The sequence below is a fragment of the Gekko japonicus genome, unplaced genomic scaffold (assembly GCF_001447785.1).
Source record: "Gekko japonicus isolate JY-2015 unplaced genomic scaffold, Gekko_japonicus_V1.1 scaffold2344, whole genome shotgun sequence".
NCBI classification, from domain to species: Eukaryota; Metazoa; Chordata; class Lepidosauria; order Squamata; family Gekkonidae; genus Gekko; species Gekko japonicus.
This window is the reverse complement of record NW_015160903.1, coordinates 117105-142196: the sequence shown is the minus strand read 5'-3', so window position 1 is coordinate 142196 and position 25092 is coordinate 117105. Positions and strand designations below refer to the sequence as shown.

Below are 25092 nucleotides of genomic sequence, written 5' to 3'. Positions count from 1 at the left end.
GTCACAGTACACATAAAGTAATTTTTTGAATCTGCAGGATGAACATAGCATATAAAGGGGGGGAAGTTATGAGCATGCCCACAGCTAGTCTTAAATCGTGTTTTGCAGGATCTGTGAATGCAGATGTCCTGGCTTATTCCTGTTCTTTTCCCTGGCTCTATCCTTCCTTGCTACAGAGTGAAGACAATCAAAATCAGCATTTTTCAAGGCCAAAGTGTGATTTAAGTGATTATTTGCATGCTGAATCTGGATTCCCCAACTAACTGTACATAAAATAATGGTTTCACATTATATTTGTGATATACAACCTTTAGTTCTGCCTTCCAGGCCTCACAGCAAATATTGTCTATAGGGGAAGTATTCTATTTACCAATGACATCAACCAATGGGAGGCTGTGGAACCTCTGAAGGAGGAGAGGTTTAGAGAAAGAAAGGTTGTCAGTACTTCATAAAGGACTTGGCAAGCAAAGAGATGAAGAGACACAAATAGGTAACAATAGGGATAATACAGGTTTTGATTTCTTGGGTTAAGCAAGGTAGGTTATCTCAGGGAGATAGGGTGTTAGGCTTTAAGTATTGGATCAGGGTAAGATCCAGAAGTAAGCTGATCTGGTCTCCAGGGTTGAGTCCTATGGTAAATTGGACTGATGAAGTGTAAGGACTTAACAGTTAAAGGCCACACTTCTGGCATTCATCTCTAAGGTTAGAGGTAGCAGTAAAAGGAATGGATCTATTGAGCCTTAAAAGCAAACTCCTGTTTCATTAGGGCAGAGTGTGTATTGTGACACTAGCACTCTAACAGAAACCACCATCCAACTTACCTGTAATTATGGGGGACACAATTAAGTTATAATATCTGACTATCAAAATTAGCTTGAATACTTCTTTGGAATTGACAATAAACCTGTTTTGTTAAATTAAAGGCATTTGCATGAGTTACTGCAGGGGGAGAATAATTTACCTCAGGAACCAGATCTACAATTTACCTCAGCACTGTACATAACAATCAGTTTGCAGTCCTAGCACCTAGGGGAGGGGAGAGGGCAGTGAAGGTGAAGAGTCTGAACTCCTAATAAACACAATCACTTTCAACCTTTTGGAATAAAATGACCACAACTTTATTGACTACAGCTGTAAGAAGCCTTGGCACAGCATGTGAACACCGTATTCTCACATTGACTGTCCCGCCTGCCAGTTGATGTACCCCTCCCCACCCCTGACCATCTGTTGGGGTGGGGAAGAACCATAGGATGGCCGAATGTCAGATTCCACAAGGACAATCACCATTAAGTGGTCTCTGCTACCACTTGATTGTGAGGGTAACCCACTGGCAGCCCCCAAGCTGGGCATGCCCCTTGAAAGCCCTCACCCCAAGATCCCTTAAGGGGAGGCCCACACACAGGGAAAATGTACACACAGGCCAGTTTCCCTAAAATGGATTCAACCCCATGCTGATATCACCAAAAGAGCTGGGCATTCTCCCACCCGGTTCCCACCAATGCTTCTACAGTTGTAACCAGGTCTGCATGCCATCCCAAACCCTATGTAGCCAGACATCCATCCCCCATTAAGACAAGAGAACACAATCAGCTAAAACAATCGGTGAGAGATGTCTGGATGTTGAATTCTTTGCCCCGTCCATGGCCTCCATTGTCTTTCCCAGCTAGCTGGTCACTTTCCCAGTCTGTTGGTTCGTTCAGGGCAATTGGCCCCAAGCCAAGAGTGCCACTCCAGCCAGTCCAAGTAAAGGATGGTCGTGGTTGGGAGCTCTTCCTATAGTGTCCACAAATCTGCCTTGGCTTAGCGTGCCAAGTCAATACCCATGCAGTCCCCAGGTCATTCTCGCTGAGTTGTATCACCAATGCATCTGGGGGCTAGCACCGCTCACTGCAGTGACAGACCATAGGCAGTAGTGTGTCCCATCTCATTCCTCTTGTGCTAATCCAGGTGATTCACAGTGCCTCTTCTAGGCCATGGTCCTGACCCCATCCTGATAAATCCATGTATATTCCTGCCCAGTGCTGTGACCACAGATCCAGACTAACTTGCACCACTTTCCTGAAACTGAATAAGACATTGTTAGAAATCAGCAGCCAGGTGCAGCCTGATGTAGGTCTTGAATGCCTCAGAGCACCATCTCCCAATGTTTGAATGTTTGATGTCCCTCACCACAAATTGGTAGCTATAGTCGCCACCCCAATATGAAGGGAATGGGACCTAAACTCACTGGGAGGGAGGCCCAAAGCTGCTAAGCCCCTCCTCAGGACCCCAGAAAACTGATAGCTCATAAATAGAGAGCTGTCCCTGTGAATGAGGAAGGGACCTGGCCTGTGGGGTCACACCACTTGAAAAGCTTAAGTAGCCTTCACCAGGCACAGACCTCCCCCACCAAAGGACCCAGCTTCAGGTGAGCCCCCTGCACCTGCTGGTTTGTCTTAGACCTCCTGATGGTTAAGGAGAGCCCTGTTGTGCCAATCAAGACATCTCAGACCCCAGGGGGTGATTAGCTGCATCTGTCATAGAATTTGTCACTAGTTAAAAGGCCAAGGTAAATGCTGCCTCAAATAGAGTGGTCTCAAAGGTAGACGAGTACTGGCTCGGGAGTTTCTGCACCAGCTGTTCCAGAGTACTGAATGTCAAGGTTCTATGCAGATTGAGTGCTCTAGGGGAGAGCCTCCTCTATCCTTCCACCACCTTGTGAACCAGAAAGCTGTTGTATTCGTCAGTGAAGCCATAAGCTTTGCTGATGAATGAAATGGTAGCCATCTTTCTGGGGGCAAAGCCCTGTTCCCATAGGTGGACTATATACCGGAGGACTCACTCATCCAATACCAGCCTGGCATCTGGACCCCCAGCACATGTGGAGAAAGCCAAGAAGGCCGCAGCCAATATGAGCAAAAGGTTGAAGGGGCAACTGAGTGGAATACATTCCCAAGCTCCCAGAGCTCCTCAGGAAATGGGTCCGGGTAGCAGTTGGCCTTTGGTACCAGGCTGCGAAACCTCTCCTCCTGAAGGTGAGACAAGGCATCTGTGATACTGTTATGAACACCTGCCACATGGTGAGCTGAAAATGTTGTTAGCAGATGAACACATGAGGACAGGCCTGGGGACAAGGCACCTAACCTGCTGTGATCGTGAAGTGAGCTGGCTGGATGACACTGCATGTTTTTCACCTCCTGATGGCCCCTCCCCCCTCCCCTGGCCCTATTCAGCCCCATCGTAGGCTGTCTTGGGAGGGTGTGGACCTGATTTTCATGCCCTTGCAGCCCCCCCCAGCTGTCTGCACAGCCCATCCTTCCTTGACAGATGTGGCTGGCCATGGCCGCCATCTCCCCCACTGGCTCTCCACCCTGCGCAGGACCATAAATGGGGCCAGCAGGTGAGTCAGGGTCCCAGCATATAAACTGCATTTTGATCATCTATTTTATGCTACCATTTTAAAATGATTTATGAGAAGGAACTCTAAACTCTTTAGAGATTTATGTGTGATAATATCTGAACTATTCTACATGTATCAGATGTAGTACAAGCAATTGTAAATAGATTTGAAAGATTTTTAAAGGAAATAATGCCTCTGACTTTTAAAAATCTAAACTTGATTCCTCTAATAAGAAAATTATAATTCAATTAGTGACGTCATGTTTCCTGGTCTCACACAAAACATAATAGTTTTGACATTGAATCTTGGACATATAGTTCCCTCAGTTCCAGTTGTGGTTCTCAGTAAGTATAGCTGTTGAGAGTCCATGACATATTTCCTCTTCCCTTCTGTTTTCAACTTTGTTCATTCATTAAGTCATTAAAGAATGTCAACATTGCTGTAACCAAAGCTTATAATTCACAACAGTGTAGTATGGAGGGTTACTCAAGCTGAGCCCACTCAAGTCACTGTTGCTTTAGTAAATGTACACATGCACATTAGCAAGACTAGCACAGACAGCAAGTTCTTGTAGGGAGTACCTGTTTTTAACATATATATTTTTTGGTTAATTTCCTGTGCTAATGCTAATGAAACTGCCACGTAAAATCACTCCTAGGCATATTTCTGAATTGAAAGCAAAGGTGGATTTTTCATGTACTTTTAACTCACAAGAATGTGCTTGCATTATCACATAGGCTTAGATCCTAACCTTTTCCACTCATGGGAGAGAAGGAGAGCATTTTTTCAGTGATCATCTCACTTCAGCCCTCCACTTCGACACCCTGTTGCTCCTGAGAATCCATTAACCCACAGAGTTACAGAAGTGGGAGAGGGTAGATAAGAAAATTCCCCTTTGTGTATGGATGCTGCAAAGCATGCAAGCTACTGTATTTTTCAATAACATATTTCTTGTGCCCTAAACCATGTGGTGGCTCATGCAGTCATACAACATTGAATTGTGCATTGAATTGTGCATACTATGAAAATAAGGAAGCTTAGGCTGTAGTTTTATGTATACATGGGATTAAGTACCATAAAGCTCCATATGACTTTTGAATATATGTATATATGATCAGGAAGTATGTGTGTTAATTGTACCTGTGAATGCACCAGATATTGCCACACTAAAAGGCCTTTTCCTTTACTAGCCTTGTAATAAAAATATGTGGAAAATGATGTCATAAAAATGATATGGCCAATATATAGAGAGTCCTGCAAATAATGTACTAAATGAGCTGATGTGATTATTTTTACAAGTAATTATACCATGTAAGGCAGATCAGATATTTTAAGAAAATTGTAGCTGGCATACATCTCAGCTCAGAAGAAGGCTGGATCAGTGAAAGTTATTTATGGTTAATTAAAACCTTTTGAGTCATACAGATTTAAAATAAGCTGATAGTGTTGTTTCCTATCCTGTTTATGTACAGAATAGCTGTCTTACTCTGTGGATTGTCAGTTGTTTTCAATGTTTATAATTGTTTTTACTCCATAGTAGTTTCTACTTGGCAAGAAGGAAGACCTTAATATGTTACAGAGATGAACAAGGGAAGCATTTATCATGTTAATATGCTAATTACTATGCACATACAATTTATCACAACATAGGTAATTGACAACAGACTACTTTTACAGGAAAGGATAAATGAGTATAAATGAAATATTATAATACAATTTTTTTACTTTACACTTTTTTGGCATTTTACAAATTATCAGAATATAGTGCTAAGTTGTTGTTCTTCAGTCGCACAGTCGAGTCCGACTCTTCGCGACCCCATGGACAAGGTCACATTAAGTGCTAAGTACATATGATTATAATACAATGAATCGTACACCATGCGACTACTATTGCTTAAAAACCAATCACACTAATACAGCAAACATTCCACAACAAAAATATTAATTAAAAATAGTACAACATCCAAAACTTTATACAACAGCTATTAAAATGCATGCAACATCTATTAAAAACAGCAATACCCCCATATATATAACACCCAAATACTACCACATGTTAGTTATGAGAACCTTAAATTGAAATTAAAGCTTCCAGAGTTTTTGGAACTACTTCCATTTTTGCCAAATAACCTAGTATAATGCCCACACCTCCGCGAAATCAGAGCTAGAAGCATGTGATTCAATTGGGCCACCTCATAAGTGATTTTTTCCTATCAGATATATATCCCAAAGCTTACGATGCCACAGTACAATTGTAGGTATTTCCATCAGCAATTGTCATTTTTGCAGCTACTAAGAGCAAAGCAATCATTTTTCTCCGAACCACTGGAACAGAATAATCCAGCCATAAATTTAAAAACAATACTTCTGGCGTCAATGGTACATTAATTCCAGTAATCAAAAACACCTCATTTAGTACCTGTCACCAGAACTTTCTGATTCCCACTTTCTGATTTCTGATTCTTCAACCAGTTTACGTGGGAGACGGAGGTCCCCGTTACAAAAGCATTAATGTTGATAGATAATGAGAGGCTCTGGCAATTGTTCCAGGTTCTGTGCTTTTTATAAAGCTCCAAGTGATATGCGACTATGAAGCCAGTAAATGCATGAAGCTAATTGGGAAACTGTTCATACTCATGTCGTGTTTGGAGGCGTTGTCCCGCTGAATGTTTTGGATTCCTTTCATCACTATTTCGTTTCATTTATTGGACTTATCTTTCTGGACATTGTTTTGCAATAACATTTGGAGGTTTAACAAGTTGTTACATTAACTGGACTTACTTTTTTGGACATTGTTTTTCTACAATAGTTGGAGTTGGTGGTGTATTTTGGTTATATATTGTGTGACATGTTGTACTGAGGGTTTTTTTATTATAGCATTTACAGGTTCTTTGATGTGGTGTCATTTTGTTACACAGTAGTTTTATTTTCTGTTGTGCCATTTCTGATAAGACAGAGATTATCTGTATTCCATACCCAATATAACTGGATATATTTTGAAATAAGATGACAATTAGAATTCATACTGCATTGCATTGCAAACTCAAATTCTGTCAAGGGGCAGAAAAGATTATTGTTGCAAGTTCTTTTTACCAGAGGCTGAGCAACATTAGCTCTAATCTCTATGGGATTGTGTTCTTTTTACCAGAGGCTGAGCAACATTAGCTCTAATCTCTATGGGATTGTGTAACTAGTAATATGAAAAATGTGTTTTTGCACCTGTTCCCCAAACTGTTGAATATCTTTACACTTCCACCAGCAGTGCTTGAAAGTGCCTACAAAACCACAACCCCTCCAACAAAATTTAGAACTGTTTGGTCAAATATGATGAATTTTTTGTGGAGTAAGATACCAACAGGAATTCCTGAGGCCTGTACCACCCACAATCATCAGAGCCCTGTGTCAGAAAATTTGGGAAACAAACACATGACAAAGTGACTGGAAATGCTTAGTGTTCATTCCACTACCATTAGAGGGTGACTCCAGAGACTGCTCCAATTATCACACAATCACTCTTATCCCTCACATTAGCTTAAATTATACAACACCTTGCACCAGCCTTTGAAAGGGAATTACCAGATGTCCAAGCAGCTTTCAAAGAGGGCATGACACACATGACCATATAGCAAATCTGCACTGGATCATGGAGAAATCTCATGAATATCAAAAGATTATCTACTTATGCTTCATCAATTACAAGAAAGCCTACAACTGTGTCGATCATGACAAACTGAAGAGCCCTACAAGACCTGGGGGTGCCAGCACATCTGGTCAAGTTGATACAATCATTGTACACAAACCAGGAAGTCACTGTGCAAACACCATACGGAGATACTGATTGGTTCAAGATAGAGAAAGGAGTATGGCAAGATTGCATTCTTTCACCTTTCCTATTCAACATGTATGCTGAAATAACAGCTGCTGGCGAAACATCAGGTACTACAATGTCAAGACCAGGGCCATACAAACCGGAAAATCTACAACAACTAATGAACGCTTTCGACAACATAATAATGAGACAGAGCTGGAAGCGTCAAAAATTGGGGTAAAGATGAGGACTTCCGGCGGAAATGGCACTGCGCTAGGGCGTTTTCCTCGGAGCTCCGAGGGATGCCCGACTCCTATGCGCTCTTTCGGGGGGCCCCGAATTCGGGGAACTCCCGCTTGAGTCTCCTGGAGGGAGCCCAAGGTAGGAGGCTTTGCCGGCCCCCCTTTTTTCCCTGGCAAGGACGGGGGGGGTGCACCGGCACGCCTTGATGCAGGAGCGATGGGCAGCGCAGGAACATGGTGTCCATGTTTTTCCTGCTTAGCAGCGGCCATCCGTGCTTTTAAACCACTATTTTCTTTTTATTTTGGTTTCAATAACACTTTTTGTGTCCATGTATGTATGCATCTGAAGGATATCTGAAGCTCACAACTCAAAACGGGCCGAATTGAAAGCTGAAACGACTCATCCCCCACGGGACTTTCCTCACTGGCAAGAGAAGTGGCCAGGAAAAGTTCGTTTTGGGATTGCAGACTGAATACATTGACTGGGGTAAGAAATTGGTTTTACCTGAACTAATACCATTCCCTAAATTGTGTAAAAGGATTGCGAGGATTTGTAAAGGTTGCCTCTGTTTGAGGAAGGAGGAGAAGAAGGCAAATAAAGAACGGGATTAAAATGGATACAGCTGAGTTGTGCAAAGGAGTACAGGATGCGATATTGGCTGAATTTAGATCTGAGCAATTTAAAAAAAGGTTGCGAGAAGAGCTAAAAGACTCACTTAATCATGTATGGGACAAATTATGGGAAAATGCATGACGCCCAGCTGATAAAGAGGATAGTAATACTGAACGAGTTAATGAGAGCCAGAAGAAATGTGAATTGCAATCAGCTAAACAAGAGAGATGGCTGTATGTAATTTGCCATTCACCGACGCGAGAAACGATCTGCGAAGGTGACTCAGAGCTTAGGAAGGAAGAAGGAGAAAAGGTGAGAACAGGAGGAGAAGACAAAACCCGTTGGCCAAATCAGTCCCACAGAAAGAAAATAGAGAAAAGAAAGAGGTCAAAAAAGACTTAATGGAAAGAGCAGTCTTCAACACTAAGCAACTTTACTGTGACACAGGACACTACCGAAAAGACAAGGAGTACAAAGACTATCGCCACAAGATTGAAAGCAGAGAAAACGAAATTCAAAAAGAAGTTATGTATTAAAGAAATGGACTGGTATGGGAAAACAAGACTATGAACTCATGTAACGTGTATGTTTTCTTTTTGAATACATTCTGAAAATAAGAGGTGGCTATGTACTATGAAATGTATTTCCGGGTCTAAGAAAAGAAGTTATGCATAAAAGAAATGGATTGGTACGGGAGAATAAGATTTTGAACACATATATGTCTTTTCCTTTTGAATATATTGTGAAAATAAGAGGTGACTACATATTAACGAAGTATATTTGGGTTTAAGATGGATTTTGGTTTGATGAATTTAAAGGAGAAAGAGGATAAATTAAAATGATTATTAAGGTCTGATTATAATTTATGGAGATATGATATAGTAGAAAGTAAAAGACAACTTGGAAATAAGAATATAGTCAGATAGCAACTTATTTCTTGTTCCTTTAAGGTCAGGTAGTTTAAAGCTTGTAGCCATTAGTATTGAGGTTGCATGTAACCTAGTGGCAATCGTAAAATGAAGAGGGATATATATGCAATAGTATATTACTTTGATCTATAATATGATTATATTAACTTCACAATTTAATTGATTAATTTGAGTGGTTTAGCAGTAGAATCTAAGCTAACTAAGTGATAACAAGGAGAGGATTTTTGAGTTGTGTATTCAATAGGATTCATTAATTTGTCCTTTGATATCTGAGAATCATATGTATAAAAACAGGAAGAATGTTAGAAATTATATATTCAACCAGTAACTAAACATGGAACGATATATTAGTGAGTGGGATATGTGGGTGGTGGGTGTATACGTCTGTATTTGTTTTGTTTTGTGTGTTATCAACATCTGAAAATCAATAAAAATATTATAAAAAAAATTGGGGTAAAGATTGGAGGAAGCAATATCAACAGTCTTCGATTTGCTGATGACACAACTCTCCTCTTGGAAACTAAAGAAGGCCTGGAATACCTAATCAAGAAAATCAAAGAAGAAAGTGAGAAGTTTGGCCTCTTCCTAAACATCAAAACGACTTTGTTCATGATCACCGAGAAGAATAGAAATGTCAAAACAGTTAACACTGAAGAGATCAAATGTGTGTTGGAATTCCCTTTCTTAGGTTCACAGATCAACCAAAACAGCAAATGTACTCCAGAAATAAAATGTCACACTAGGTTGCACAGCAATTATGAGCATGAATTGAATGTGGAAGAGCAAGGACATCAGCTTAGCAACCAAATGCAGATTATTCTGTGATGTTGTGTTTCCCATAGCAACCTATGGCTGCAAAAGTTGGACCATGAAGAAGCAAGACAGGAGGGAAATTGTCTTATTTGAGCTGTGGTGCTGGAGAAGCCTCCTGCGCATTCCTTGGACAGCAAAAGTGACAAACAAGTATTGGAGTGCATAAAACCAGACATGCCATTGGAAGGAAGAATCACAAAACTGCGACTGTCTTATTTCGGCCATGTCATGCAGAAAAACTCACTAAAAAATAATTATGCTTGGATTGGTTAACAGCCGAAGGAAACCTGGCTGCCAAAGAATACAGTGGCTAGACACCATAAATTCAACACCAGCCTGAGCATGGAACAACTGAAAGAAGCAGTACAGGATTGGAAAACATGGAGAGAGCTGGCCCATAGAATCACCCAGAGTTGAACACGACTGAATGGCTAACAACAACAGGATATCATCTTGTCAGTGTTTTAAGAAATTACATTTTAATCACTATTGCTTTTGATTGGAAAGGCTGTGACTGCCAAATCTTTCACCATTCTTCCATGCTGATATTTCTCTGAAACTCATCGCACCAGTAAATAGTATAAATTGGTGATTTGTCACTTTGTGAAGTGATTATTATGCTATACAGATTGGAGATTAGATCTTTGAAATTTGATTGCTGATGCACCAAGAGATTGTCAAAATCTGTTAGCTTTCTTATGAAGCATTGTTTAATGTCTGGGTGTTCTGAGAGATGTTTCAGCTGAAAATACTGAAACCAATTCATTGTTTGCCATAATTTTAATTCTAAGGTAGTTTTATTGAGAACTAGACCTTCTTTTGTTGTATCAATCAAATTCATTTTGAAATGTTCTTTTCAGCTAGTAAAAGAGCCTGTTTGAACCATGATTTGCCTATATATGTAGATAGTGGGGAAATAAAAGGGGCTAATTTATTTCTATTTCTGTTTCAAGACTTTAAAGTGTGGAATAAAAATGGATTGCTCAGTGAGGGGTTCAATTTTTCTGCAGTCCTATTCCAAATTAGATTACTCAGAGATCTAGGAAGGACTGAAGCCTGCTCAAAATAAATCCAGTCTTCGGCCTCATCCCTTTGGAGCATCCGAATGAGATTTGACAATTGGGATGCTTCATAATACAAGAACACTTTGGGATAAACCATTCCCCCCAACTTCAAAGGTTTGGACATAGTCCAAAAGCTAACTCTTGCCAAAAACTAACAAAGTTCTTTATCATCATTTGCCAAGAATGAAACAATACTTCCAGTATTTGAATTGGTATGGTTCTAAAGTAATATATGAATTCTGGTAAAATAAAAGATTTGACCAGGTCCAATTTCTCCAGCCAGGAAAAATTAAACATTAACCATTGTTTAAAAAGGCATTTTACAGACTTATGTAGTTCTCTCAGATTGTTGCCTAACAGATTTTTTTGCTCTAAAGGTATACTGACCCCAATGTATTTCTGTGATTTAGTAATCCAATTAGATGTGTATTTCGATTTGACAATATGGTTTAATTCATTCCAAATATTTATCAGGTATATTTCTGATTTAGACTGCTTATGAGTAAGGCCGATACTTGGCCAAAGTTGTTTAATAATGTATATATCTCTTGTAGAGAGTCAATGGGGTTAGATATATATAGTACCACATCAACTGCGAATAAACTAATTTAAAAACTTTTTTGTTAATCATTATACCCTGAATGTTTATGTTGTTAATGTATTGCCTGAGCAAGCAGCTTAATTGCAAGAGCAAACAGTAATGGGGAGAGGGGACAACCCTGTCTCATACCCCATGGTAAGGAGAAGCTCTCTGAACATATATTATTAATTTTTATTTGAGCCCTACAGTTGATTAAAAGTTTGAATTATTCTTATAAAATGTTCCCCAAATTCCATAAAAGATGGTATTTTAAAAAAGAAAAATACTTAGTTTCTAATGAGTCAAATGTCTTTTGTATGTCCAATGATAATATCATTGACGTAATGTTTTCTCTTCAACAATATTATGTTAGGTGAGTTTTGAATACTATCAGCTATGTGTTTTGTTTTGTTTTTCCTTCAGTTTTCATTATTCCAGTATTGGCAAGATTAAGGTGCTTTGGACTTTGGGAGGAGTGATTCATTTAGATAAAGATCAACAGTAGTCTGATTAAATGTAGGGTATTTGCCCATTCACAATGTGTAAACTCATGACCAGATTCATGTCTATAGGAATTCTTGAAATTGTTAAAATCAGGATGTTTTTCATCTGAAGGGTGTTTGCTTAGAAGTGCTATATGTCTAGGATGAAGATACAATGTTTTTAATCTACAAAGGTACCTGATGTACTTACTACATTAGGACCATTTGGGAGAGAGAAACATACAGGGAGAAACTTTGGGAAAGAAACTTTTAATCAGTTTCTCCATAAAATGTGTCTTTTAAAAATATGGATTTCACTTTTTTCAAATGTTTTTAAATGAGAATGAATGGATTAGAGTTTAGATATGCTATAATTGAAAAGGAATCCTCTGTCTAGAGAAATTAAATTATATGACTATTCTGCTGCTGACTTGCTGAAGAACAGTTTGTTTTTTTCAGATATTTCCCCCCAGGTATAGAATTTGTCTGAGGGCTAAACTAGACATGACCACGTTCTTGTAGCTGCCACAAGAATGCTCTCATGATTTTTTAAAAATGTCCCAAAGGCCTGATCTTGATTAGGCCTGCAGTGGGCTGGGGGCTAAGGTGCTCTTGTCACCTCTCCATCTCATCAAGTGACAAAATAACTGCACCACCCCCACTCTTTCAGCACTTGAAAGGGTAGAGGGGGAGGGACAAGAACACCATACAACAGGCCCAATAAAGACTGGGTCTTGTGGCATTTTAAAAACACTTCAAAATGGCAACAGCATCCTTGTGGTTGCCATGAAGATGCTGGCATGTTTAGTATAGCCCTTATCAACAGGGAAATTAAGGTCTACCGCTAGATCCACAAATGAATTGTTTGATGGGATGTTCCCTGGTAATTGCTTTAGTAAATCTTGGAATTATAATTCTACATCATACAGTCGTATCAGCTGAACATTTTTTCCAAATTTAGCTTAATTACTGTGCAATGTTCAATATAAAGATAATGCATTCTTGCTAACACAAAGTTTCTATCCTCAATAATATCAGAACTTGTCTTAGATGATGATTTCAGTGCTGTTCTAAATAAATAAATACGCAGACACACAGACACATATATCTATATGTATGTGAAAGTGTCTTCTATCTCAGGCTATATATACTTGATGATGATATTTCAGATTATTAGATTTCTGATTTTTGTGCACACCTGAGGCTTGTTCAGGATTCTAGACAGATCTGTCTTGTCTGCTTATGGGCTTTTCCACATTCTTTGAGAGGATTTTTTTTTTAAAAAAAAATAATAATACTATATTGTAGCTTAAGTAGTTTTTGATATGATTTTTCTGAGAGGACATTAGATGGCAACTGAAGTTGCTCATTTAAATCCCATACTTCCTTAGTCTTTAGTTTTTATTTTTTGTTGTAACATGCATGAGAAATAACATCTTTCAGAAAGACCTTTACGTAATCCCATAAAGTTAAATTGTTAACTTCTAACGTTGTATTTATTTTTAGAAGTTTTTATTTGGACAGATAAAAACAGGATTATGTACTATAAATATTTATATGATTTTAGTGATGCATACTGTAATGTACATATTATGGATGAATAATCAAAATAAAATTATTATGAGTCCAATAGAACCAGGCATTGACATTTTGACATTGATCAATACTTACCTAAAATTGTTGAGATGGAGAAATGAAAGTAGAATCAGTCAGCCCTCCGATTTAAGACTATTTAAAGTAAATCGTATGTTTGTAAAATGCTTTCTTTAAAAAAATGAAACATTTTATGTGGCATTTTCAAATACTTAGGGGGAAAAGTGCTACATTAGAAAAGGAAGGATCAGCATAATATTAACAACAGGGCTGTCTATGGAACTTTGAGTGTGAAAGACAATTTGTCTTTTTTCCCTTTTGGAATTACTGAAAGCAAAAAGAATCTAAAAGGAAACAATCAAGAATTAAGAATTATGCAAATCTTAATCAAAATGTCAGTACTATGCCCAAGTTTAGATCACAATAATTGATTCTGAAATATGCACTATTGTGGAATTTCTGATAGGGTGTTCCAAAAATAAAATAGTCATATTTTAAATCCCTGGAAGCTTTAATAACAAGCTATGAGTAATGAGTCGGTTTTCCCCCCCTTGCTGTTGAGAAATCCCCTTTCGCAAAACATAGCTTCAAGGCTGTGCATTTGAGATGTGCATTTGAAAGAGATGGGCCAATGAACAAGGCTACAGCTAAGGCTGGGGGGGGGGGATTATAGATGTTGACAAGTCCTCCTCCCCCAATAAAACAGAAAGCCAGAAAATGATACCCCCTTCCAATGATCATTCCGGAACACACTTTAAATCTATACCTGTGGATACGCCTATCACAAAAATTTGCTGTTAAATATACCCTCACTTTATTGCTGCCAGCTGATAAACAAGAAGATATGGGATCACATAATTGTTCTCCATCTTCACTCTTCATAGTGCAAATTTAGGGAAGGGGGTACAGTCAGAGCATACACAGAGAACTATAGCATTTCCTTTGAACTCCCAAAGAAAGGGTAAAGCAACTAGAGCCATCAGTTTAAAGGGATGCTTTGACAGGTCCCTGTAATTATTATTTCTGGGAAGATGGAACACAGTTTAGAATTCTCCTGATCTCCAGTTTTAGGGTTGCTAGCTCCAGGTTTGGGGGTGGAGCCTAAAGAGGGCAGGGTTTGGGAGTGAAGGGACTTCAGTGGGGTATAATGCCACAGAGTCCACCTTCCAAAGCAGTCATTTTCTCAAGGTGAACTGATCCCTGTCACCTGGAGATCAGTTGTAATAGTGGGAGATCTCCAGCTACAACCTGGAGGCTGGTAACCCTACCAGTTTCCTAGATATTATACTTTGTAGGTCCTGCTTTCATAATGTGGAATATTCAGAGGGGTGAATAAAGCCTGCCCCTGCCTCCTGGCTGCTGGTATTACAAGGAGATCTCCCATCCAAGTACTTGCCAGAGTCAACCCTTCTTAGCTTCCGAGATCTGACGACATCAAGCTTGGCTGGGCTATCCAGGTCGGCACAACATGGCAAATTTGGAGACTTTTCTTTTGAATAGGATGGAGTATAGAGTATGAAAAAGTAACACAAGGAATTATGTACTCTTGAGTAGGGATGGACATGAACTGGAAAAATGCAGTTCAGTTCAGTTCACAGTTTGTGGTGTGCCCGGTTCATGAACCACGAACTATCATGAACTTTTAGGGGCCAAATTAACTGGTTCAGTTCATGAAGTTTGTGGGCCAGTAGAAACGAAACTCACAGGGGATGTCTGACAGAATCTCCTCTACCTAATCTCCTAGTTTGGTGAAGATTGGATTTATGGGGTCTGAGTTTTGTCTCCCCCCAAAGAAGGTACCCCCAGGAAAGTGCTTTCTGGGGAAATCACCTCCTCTCATTGACAGGTGGTTATTGTGACAGATGTAGGTCCAGGAGGTTCAGGAGTGTATAGAACAGATCCTGTGCAAGCTAGAGACACCAAACTCATAGGGTACCTCCCCTGGATGCTCCTCTACATACCCTCTAAGTTTTGCCCCCCTGTTACTTTGAAGTTATGTAAACATTTAGATTGAGTGGGGACAGTCTGTCTGGAAATATGTCCTTTCATGAACTGCCACAAACAGCTGGAAAGTTCATGGAAAGTTCGTGCTGGTTGACCTGTCACAAACTTCACTTCATGAACCACAAACTGGCCAAAATTCATCAGGAACTTTTGTTTGTGAGCTGGTTCATGCCCGCCCCTACTCTTGAACTTTGTGATAACATGATACATTACTCTGGGTAGGTGTAAAAAATTACTGCTTTGCAAGGTGAATGTTGGATTTGCACTTTGTACACTCAGAGGCTAACACGAAACCATCTTGCTAAGTGGTCAATTCAGTAAGGACCAGAAGCAAGTTGTTTCAAGATAGAATCACCAGGCACAGAGTAAAAAGTACATATGAGGCCTCTAAAAGTGCAATCACATGCCAAGTGGTTCTCAGATATAAACTTCTGGTCCAGGAATCGCCTTCCTATGGTTGTAGAGCCAAATTGTCCTCAAGCAAAGAGCAGTCAACTTGAAACAACTTGCTTCTGGTCCTTATTGAATTTATACTTTGTATTTATATGATTGTACTATATTTATAATAGCAAATATGTTCCTCACTATTGACCTCTGAGGAAGGCCTACGTAGGCCAAAACGCATCAGGTCAGATTAATCAGCCCTTGTGTTTTATCGTTTGTTATTTATACATAACGTGTGATTGGGCCCTTATATCTGTGATTAATAAATACATGTATTGTTTATATATTTCCTTCATTAAGTTTTTAATATTGGCCCCATTTCTTGCATTTGACTAACCTTTGTTAGGTTCTGGATACGAAATGGCAGTTACCTGTGTTTGTAAGATGGCTGTGGTTCTTTGTTTAAAATGTTCCCCCATAAGGTTTAATTGAGGGGCCTGCAGGGGTATCACTCACTGGGTTGAATGGGGCTTCCTCATCTGCTGGCCTACAGTTCCCAGCTGCCCCAAGCCCAAAAAGTGCAGGAAAACAGGGACTGTCCCAAGGCAGTCTTCGTCCATGGGAGCAGCAGAAATTCAACCACTCCAAAGTCGGCTGGACTGGGGAATGAATGGAGGTTTCCCTGCTCTCTTGGGGAAGAGAGAGAGGCTGAAGTACAGGTGAGCCCACAACCTCCAGAGGTAGAGAATATTGTGTGTAGAGAAAGAGGATTGTTTTAACCCCTGTTGATTTATGACCTGTTGGTTCATAGTGTGTGCTTACTCCTACAGTGTGTGTGTGCTCCATAACTGTGGAAATAGTTAAATAAATTCTTTAATTTGGGCTAATAATCTGTGTTGTGCTCTGACCACATAGTCTCCCCTGCTCTGCACAATACCAAAGGGAGGGGGTAGCCCAGGGAAGCAAGGAAAGGCCAGACCCTTGGCTGCCAACTTTCCAGGGATCCCCCAAAGATTGGGGATTCCATCTCCAAATAGGGGGATTCGGCCAGAGGGGTCTCACTGTCCCTCTAAAAAGGCAGTGACAATTCCATGAGTGGTGGCAGTGAATTTAAGGAGTGAAATATGCCCACGGGACGAGGGTGGGAGGCAAACAGCTGAGTTGTAAACTGGAGCCCATTTTACCATAGTAGGTAACCAAGCTTGGTTCAGACAAAGGAAGGAAACCCTTTGCAGGACTTTATGATGAACTCATTGAGGGCCAGTCCTGAGTCCTAGGGTTGCCAGTTCCAGGTAGGGAGATTCCTGGAGATTTTCTGGTAGAGTCTATGGAAGCCAGGGTTTGAGGAGGGGAGAGGCCTCAGCTGAACAGAATGCCATACAGCCCACCTTCCAAAGCAGTTATTTTCTCCGGGGGGTGGGGAGAGATCTGTTGTCTGGAGCTCAGTTGTGATACCTGGTGATCTTCAGGCTCCACCTGGAGGTTGGCTGCTTTGGCATAGCAGTCATTGCTTCAGAGCAGGGTCTGCTAGATCTAGGTTCTTGCTGTAGAAGCTAAGTGGGTGATTTTGGACCAGTCACAAACTTTTAGCCTAACCTACCTCACAGGGTTGTTGTGCAAGTAAAAAGGGGGAGAGGAGAATGATGTCAGCTGCTTTGGTCCCCATTGCAGAGAAAGACTACTTTTCCTCCTGGGAAACAAGTGTTGCCAATCTCCAGGTGAAGGTTGGAGATCACTCAGAATTACAATTGGTCTCCAGATGGCAGAGATCAGTTTCCCTGGAGAAAATGGTGGACTCTGTGGCAGTCAGGGCTTCAGAGCATGGAAGAGGCTGCAGGTGTGTGGGGAGGGGAACTGGAAAGCTGAAAGAGGGGTATAATAAAGGTAGGTTCATGATTGGCTTGGAAGGAGATAGGGTTGCCAACTCCAGGTGGGAAATTCCTGGAGATTTGAGGGATGGAACCTGGAGAGGGTGAGGTTTGAGGAGGGGTGGGACCTCAGACAGGTACAATGCCATAGACTCCACCCTCCAAACCAGCCATTTCTTCCTGGGTAACAATTGTTGCCAATCTCCAGGTGAAGGCTTGAGATCACTGAAAGTTACAACAGCTCTTCAGGTAGCAGAGATCAGTTCCTCTGGAGAAAATGGTGGACTCTGTGTCATTATGCCCTGCTGAGGTCACCACAGCACATTAATGCTGAGTGCCCAAGGCCTTGGCACTCTCCAAGAGCCTCTTTCTAGAGCTCGTTGTATTTATTTCCATAATGGACCGTATTCCTTGTCTATATATAAAGCTAACTTGGCTGATGCTTACAAAGATACAAAGAAAAGACAGGGAAGTGCCACTTAGCTCTTCATAGTACTAACTAGGATATTTCCCCCTGTATCTGTGGTGGTCTGGAGTAGGAGGTTGATTTTGAATGTGGAGAAAAGTCTCTTTAGGAAGAGAGCATGCAAGCTACCTGAAATAGCTTGTGACTTGGGGGTGGCAAGAAAAAATAGCCTAAATATGATAAAGTTGGAGAGGTAAATTTATCATTGAGGTCTACTATCTTGAGAGTGGGGCTGGCTGAATTAATTCCATATTCCCTATGGAAGAAACAAGTTCCTGTGAGGCCTGTTTTACCACAGTCTCCAGTCATCACATAAGACTTCTCCATAAATGACATTCTTTACTGCTTAATTGTGGGTTCCAGATTCTGCTTGCATGTGAGCTGTTCCTGCGGTCAGACATCAGATGGTAACTTAGGGCTCATAACAGACAACTAGCTTCATTGTCACAACACTATCTGCAATATGGGATGAATTGGTAAGGAAACAGAAGAGCAAAGATTTAAGTGGATTTTGCAATGTATATGTATTACATAAGTTTTGATTAAATTCTGCAATACAGTATGCAAGAAAATGACTGGTTCAATGAAGTGAGGGACTGTTCGTATAAATGTCCTAAAAGGGCTGAGTAGTTCATGGCTCCCTTAGGAATATATTTTTTAAAAATAGTCTGGTTCTACAAATAGGAACACATTGTCTAGGTTTGGGGGGGGAGGGGCTTATCTCTAGTTCGTCAAACAGGGATGAAGAAGCCCAAGAAACTATGCACAAGGGAACCGCCTGTCGATTATTAGTTCCACTTTATTCCAAATATCCCATCCCAAATATGTCCCACAAACCATATCTGACAGAATATTTTAACTTTTTTAAAATAAATGCAGGGATATGTTCATTAAATTTACATACAGTCTTAAAGCAAGATAATTCTATAATCCAATAAAAGATTTATGAAAATCATATTTTAAGATTATTCTTTATTACATGGCCTTTCTTACAGTAGCTGGAGCTTCTGTGTTCCTATGCCTTATACGAACTTGGTTATATCCGTTTTTAAATCGTTTACAATTTAGCTGATCTCTTGTAGAATATTAAACTATTTAAAGAAAATTGGATCAAGCAGGAAAAGTGACTGGAGGGAAAAAAATAACATTTTCTACATGCTGTGATCACTCTGATTCACTTAACTGGACTGAAAATGCATAATGTAATTTGAAAGTATAAATTATAAAGTACTTGTTAAAATATAAAAAATAAATACAAGAAGATGTTGGTATATCAAGGATCATTTTACTGTCCTTTCTGAAAAACGACAGCATGAAAAATGAAGAATGTCAGGGAAATATCAAGGGCAACTGTTTATTGACAACAGAAAGCTGAAGAATGAAGCAGCCCTCTGCGAATTTAGATTGACATTGAATTGGACACACAAAGAGCAGAACATTTTTGTTTTCAGATCTCTGACAATGAAATGATTCGGTTGAGTTCTAAGAATACCTTGTACAGTTTTGTGTGCTGTCAAACTTTGCTGTACAATTTTGTCTGTCGTCAAACGTATGATGAGTGATACTAGAAAAAATAAAGGCAGGGTTACAGGATAAGGCACAATATAATGGAATCATTTGAAAAAAAAATGCTAAATTTGGTTCAAACTATAGAAGTACCTATAGAAGAGAGTCCTGTTTCAGCAGTGCCCAACAAAATCACTGCAGTGTAGTCACTTTTTCTCTTCTTCTTTGAAATATTCACAAACATAATTTATCGGTCAAGGCTATTATTGTCAACTCCCTTTCCTTTCTTATTTAACTACTATATGAAAAGCCTGACATACCTTCATTTTAAAGTAAATCCTAACATCATTTACTTATATGGCTGAAATGTTAGTAAAAGAGTCCTATGGATTAAAGATATATGTTTTCAATAGTGGACTTGAAGCTATCACATACAAGTGACTGGCCTCAGATCATCCAGTTGACTTCTAAAAATATTTCTTTTTGGAGTCCATCATCAGCTATTTGCTAGAATATGGTAGACATAACTATAGAAGAATGACCAATAAATCTACGCATACAGAGCTTGTATTTCTATTTCCTTACTACTTTAACAGAGCTGCGGTGGCTCAAGTGGTTAAGACGCTGAACTGCAGGCTGTGGAAGGTCAGTAGTTCAGCAGTTCGAGACCCGGGTGCCGCATGATGGAGTGAGCTCCCATCTCTAGTTCCAGCTCCTGCCAACCTAGCAGTTCGAAAGCAAGAAATCGCAAGTAGATAAATAGGTACCACTTCGGTGGGAAGGAAACAGCGTTCCATGCGCCTTGGTGTTTAGTTATGCTAGCCACATGACCACGGAAATGTCTTCGGACAGCGCTGGCTCTTCGGCTTTGAAATGGAGATGAGCACCGCAACCCTAGAGTTGGATTCGACTGGCTTTCGAGCAAGGGAACCTTTACCTTTACTGTTACTACTTTAACCATGGGATTAAATTAAATAAATACAAAGGTTTTACTAATAGACTGTTCATGCAATCCCAGACAGAGTTACAACTACAGATGCACGCACACACAAAAAATAGGCATTTTTGGGTTCAGGTGTATTGAACCCCCCCCAAATATCAGTATTTCCTGATATTGGGTATGATATCAGGATTTGGGAAATAATTAGGATTGCAGATATAATTAGGATTGCAGAATTCTTGTCTTAGTAAGACAGATTTGCTGCAAAGGTGGCAACAAGAACTATCAAAGTTTGTTTGGGCAGGCAAGAAACCGAGAATTAAGATGAAAATACTTTGTGATGCCAAGGACAGAGGTGGACTACAGCTACCAAATCTCAGATTATATTATGAAGCGGTTTGTATGACCTGGTTGAAGCAATGGGTGAAATTAGAAAATGATAAGCTATTGGGGTTAGAAGGTCATGATTGTAGATTTGGTTGGCATGCATATTTATGGTATGACAAAACAAAAATGGATAGCTTTTTTAAGCATCATGTGGTAAGAAAAGCATTATTTGTGGTATGGATGAGATATAAAAAATATTTTGGTGATGTAAGGCCACTTTGGATTGTACCAGTGGAAGTGTTAACATCTTACTCAAGACGTAGAGACAAAGATTGGTTGCTGTATAAAGACATAATAAAAAAAGAGGGAACAGAATGGGTAATGAAAAAGCAGAATGAAATTGAATATGAATATGAATGGTTGAAATACATGCAGATCTCTGACCTTTTTAGGTCAGACAAAAGAAATTATGGTTTTAGAGAGGAAAAAAATGAAATGGAAAAGGTATGGGAGAGTGGAGGGGGAAAAGATATCTCTAAAATGTATAAAGTGTTGTTAAAATGGTATACAGAAGATGAGACTGTGAAAGAGCAAATGTTAAAATGGGCAATAAATATGAATAAGGAAATTGACATAGAAACCTGGGAATATTTGTGGAAAAATGCTATTAAAATATCACCCTGTACCAATGTTAGAGAGAATTGTTACAAAATGATGTATAGGTGGTATATGACCCCAAAGAAAATTGCAAATATGAACCAGAATATGTCAAATAAATGTTGGAAATGTAAAAAACATGAGGGCTCATTTTACCATATGTGGTGGACTTGTGAAAAAGCTACACTCTTTTGGACAAAAGTCCACAAAGAAATGCAAAAAATACTTAAGTGCTCTTTCAAGAAAGCGCCTGAAATTCTGCTTTTGGGACTAAAAATGGAAGAAGTTAACTCGACTAAAAGGACTTTATTCTGGTACCTTATTACAACAGCGAGGATGATTTATGCACAATTTTGGAAGACTGAGAAAGTACCAGAAATCGAAGACTGGATACAAAAAGTTCTGTTCATGGCAGAAATGGATAAAATTACAAAGAAGTTGAATAATCAAGAAGACAACGTGTTTTTTCAAGAATGGAATGACTTTAAAATATATCTGGAAAAGAACTGGGATGTAAAACAAAACTTAATATGTTTAGATCAATATTAAGTCAAATGATGTTATCTTGAGGTTGGATGATAACAAATGATGTGTTAATGATATAATGAAATTTGTAAGAAGGGGGAGAAGCATTGCGGGAAGCCACTGGAGGGAGGGGAGGAAGGGAATGAGGTAAACAATGGACTGAATGATTTAATCTTATATGTTATGTTCCTAAGAAAATAAAAATTTGTTTACCAAGGATTGCAGAATTCTTCTGCCTGGCATTTAAAGGGATTATGGCTTGGCATGTAAATACACTTTCCAAGCCACGGCATGAATAGAACCAGAAGGTTCACGGCTTGCAAATCACATTTGGAGGAACTGCCCTTCCAAATTGTGCACAGATTGGCTTTGGGGGGAAGATCCTAGGGTCCCTGTGCAAAAGGGGAGGGAGTGTGTTGAACAGCCCTCCTACAAGCTAGAGACATCAAACTGGCAGCAGAGCTCCCTGAGATACCCTTCTATCTGCCCTCCAAGTTGTGTGCAGATTGACTTTGGGGGGAAGATGCAGGAGACCTGTGGGGAAAAGCTGAGTTCCCACTGCCCCAGCTGATATTGGGCTGGCTCCTCTTGCAGCTTGGTTTAAACAGTTCTGTGCTACTTCAGCTGAGTCTAGCTTGCTGGAATAAAAGCCAAAAATTGGGGGGGGGGTTGGGGCTGAGCCATTATAAATACCCCCAAAATACTGATAAGGTATTTTTCAGGCATTTCTTTGGTTCGGTTTATACCGAACACACACCTCGAGTCGAAGTGGAGAGCCAGTTTGGTGTAGTGGTTAAGTGTGCGGACTCTAATCTGGGAGAACCGGGTTTGATTCCCCACTCCTCCACTTGCACCTGCTGATGTGACCTTGGGTCAGTCACAAGTTCTGGCACAGCTGTCCTTGAAAAAGAGCAGTTTGTGTCAGAGTTCTCTCAGCCCCACCCACCTCACAGGGTGTCTGTTGTGGGGAGGGGAAGGGAAAGGAGTTTGTAAGCCAACTGAAGGGCGGGGTATAAATCCAATCTCTTCTCTTCTTCTTCTTCTGACTACAATGGATTTAGAAAGGTGTAGCTCTGTTTAGGATTGCACCATACAATGTGAGGAAGATTTAGGTAAACAGTTCTTTAAATAGCTAAGTAATGCACTCATGATGAAATATAAAAATCAGAAGATAAGAGGAAGGAAGAAAGGAAGGAAGATTGGCTGGAGCCATGAAGTCTTTATTATTTGCCTGAGGTTTTTGGTGCCAGTTTGGTGTAGTGGTTAAGTGCGCGGACTCTAATCTGGGAGAACCGGGTTTGATTCCCCACTCCTCCACTTGCACCTGCTGGATGACCTTGGGCAAGCCATACTTCTGGCACAGCTGTTCTTGAAAAAGAGCAGTTTCTGTCAGAGCTCTCTCAGCCCCACCTACCTCACAGGGTGTCTGTTGCGGGGAGGGGAGGGGAAAGGAGTTTGTAAACCACTCTGAGACTCCCTTGGGTAGTGAAGGGTGGGATATAAATCCAATCTCCTCTCCTCCTTTTGGAATAAACCTTGATGCCATTAACATTCAGTGCTTCAGTTGCCTGCCATAGTAAAATAAATAGAATGATATTTGATTCCAGTATAATTTATTTTGTAGGCCTCTCAGTCAAATTGATCAGAAAAAAGTGTTGCAATGCAAGAAGTCAGGCTGGCTTATAAAATTAATTCTATTATTTTCCTATATTCGCTAAAAACCAGAAATGTTTCTCTTGTTATATATAGTAGGGAAAATCCTCTTAGTCTTGCATTTGGGGGGGGGGGAGCATCAAAGTTGGCAGAATTTCAAACATAGTAATCTGTTGCCTGTCTGCTTTGCAGCAATCTGGTTCCAACATCGCTGAATAAATATAAAATTGTAATTTGAACAAAGCTAAATAGCTCAACCAAAGGCAATACTATACAGCTAAGACTTTCCCCTAAACACAGGTATGGATGTCAGGCAAACACAAGGGAGAGAATATTCCATAAATATAGTGCCACCTCTGAAAAAGCCTTCTCTTCAATCACCACCAACTTCACTTCAGAAGACAGAAGTACCTGAAGGGAAACCTCTCCAGAAGTGTTCAGTGATCAGCAGTGTTACTATGGATGGAGATGGTGTTTCATAGACCTAGACAGATGTTGAGATCAGCTTGTAAAATATAAAACACATTAAATGTGTTGTTGAGACAAATTTTATCCATGGTTACTCATAATATGTCCTGGTGTTCAGTTACAAGTGAGTGCAGCAGCCTATAATTTTGGGGGGAAAGATTTATACTCAGCAGCCTATAATTTTTGTAGCTAGTATTGGTCACTGGGAAGTAGTCTTGTATATTTCTGTCTGTAAGGATAACTGACTAACCCTGACATGTGAATTGCCCTTACAGCTCCTCCCTGGCAAAGTTAATCAGTTATTTGTCTAGGTTTTGAGGATATTTCCTGTGCCCTGTACTTGTACCAATCTTACATGTTTTGTGGGCATGGATGGACAATCCATATACTGTCCAGCTATCTACAAGTGTCCTGAAGACTGCTGCATCTTAAAAGGATGTTTTTAAGCAATGTTAAGTTGATTCTTTTTTGTAGCACTAACTGTGAGGGAAATTTTAATTCTCTTAACAAATAACAAATGTAAGTCAAAGTAGCATAAAATTAAATTACTTCCACTAAGATGGAATTCTTAAATCTCAGTCTTCTTTTGATATGCAAGTGCTGCTGGGAAGTGATGTAAAGACTCTCTTTAGCGCTAGACATATCTTTGCAAGGTCAGCTACCGTATATATAGAAGTTCCTTCTTAAATGTTTGTTCATTATTGTAAGAATTTTGGCTATATTGTAAAACAATAGTTCACTGAGTCCTTCTGGCTATATATCACTATATTCTTTTTATTACTTGGTTTTCA

At 39.8% G+C, this 25092-nt stretch overlaps 1 protein-coding gene across 1 annotated transcript in view; it reads left to right on the top strand.

Moving 5' to 3' along the window:
• The window catches only part of LOC107121128 (dystrophin-like), a 230112-nt gene that overhangs the window by 130728 nt on the left and 74292 nt on the right, over positions 1-25092 (top strand). The window lies entirely within an intron of this gene.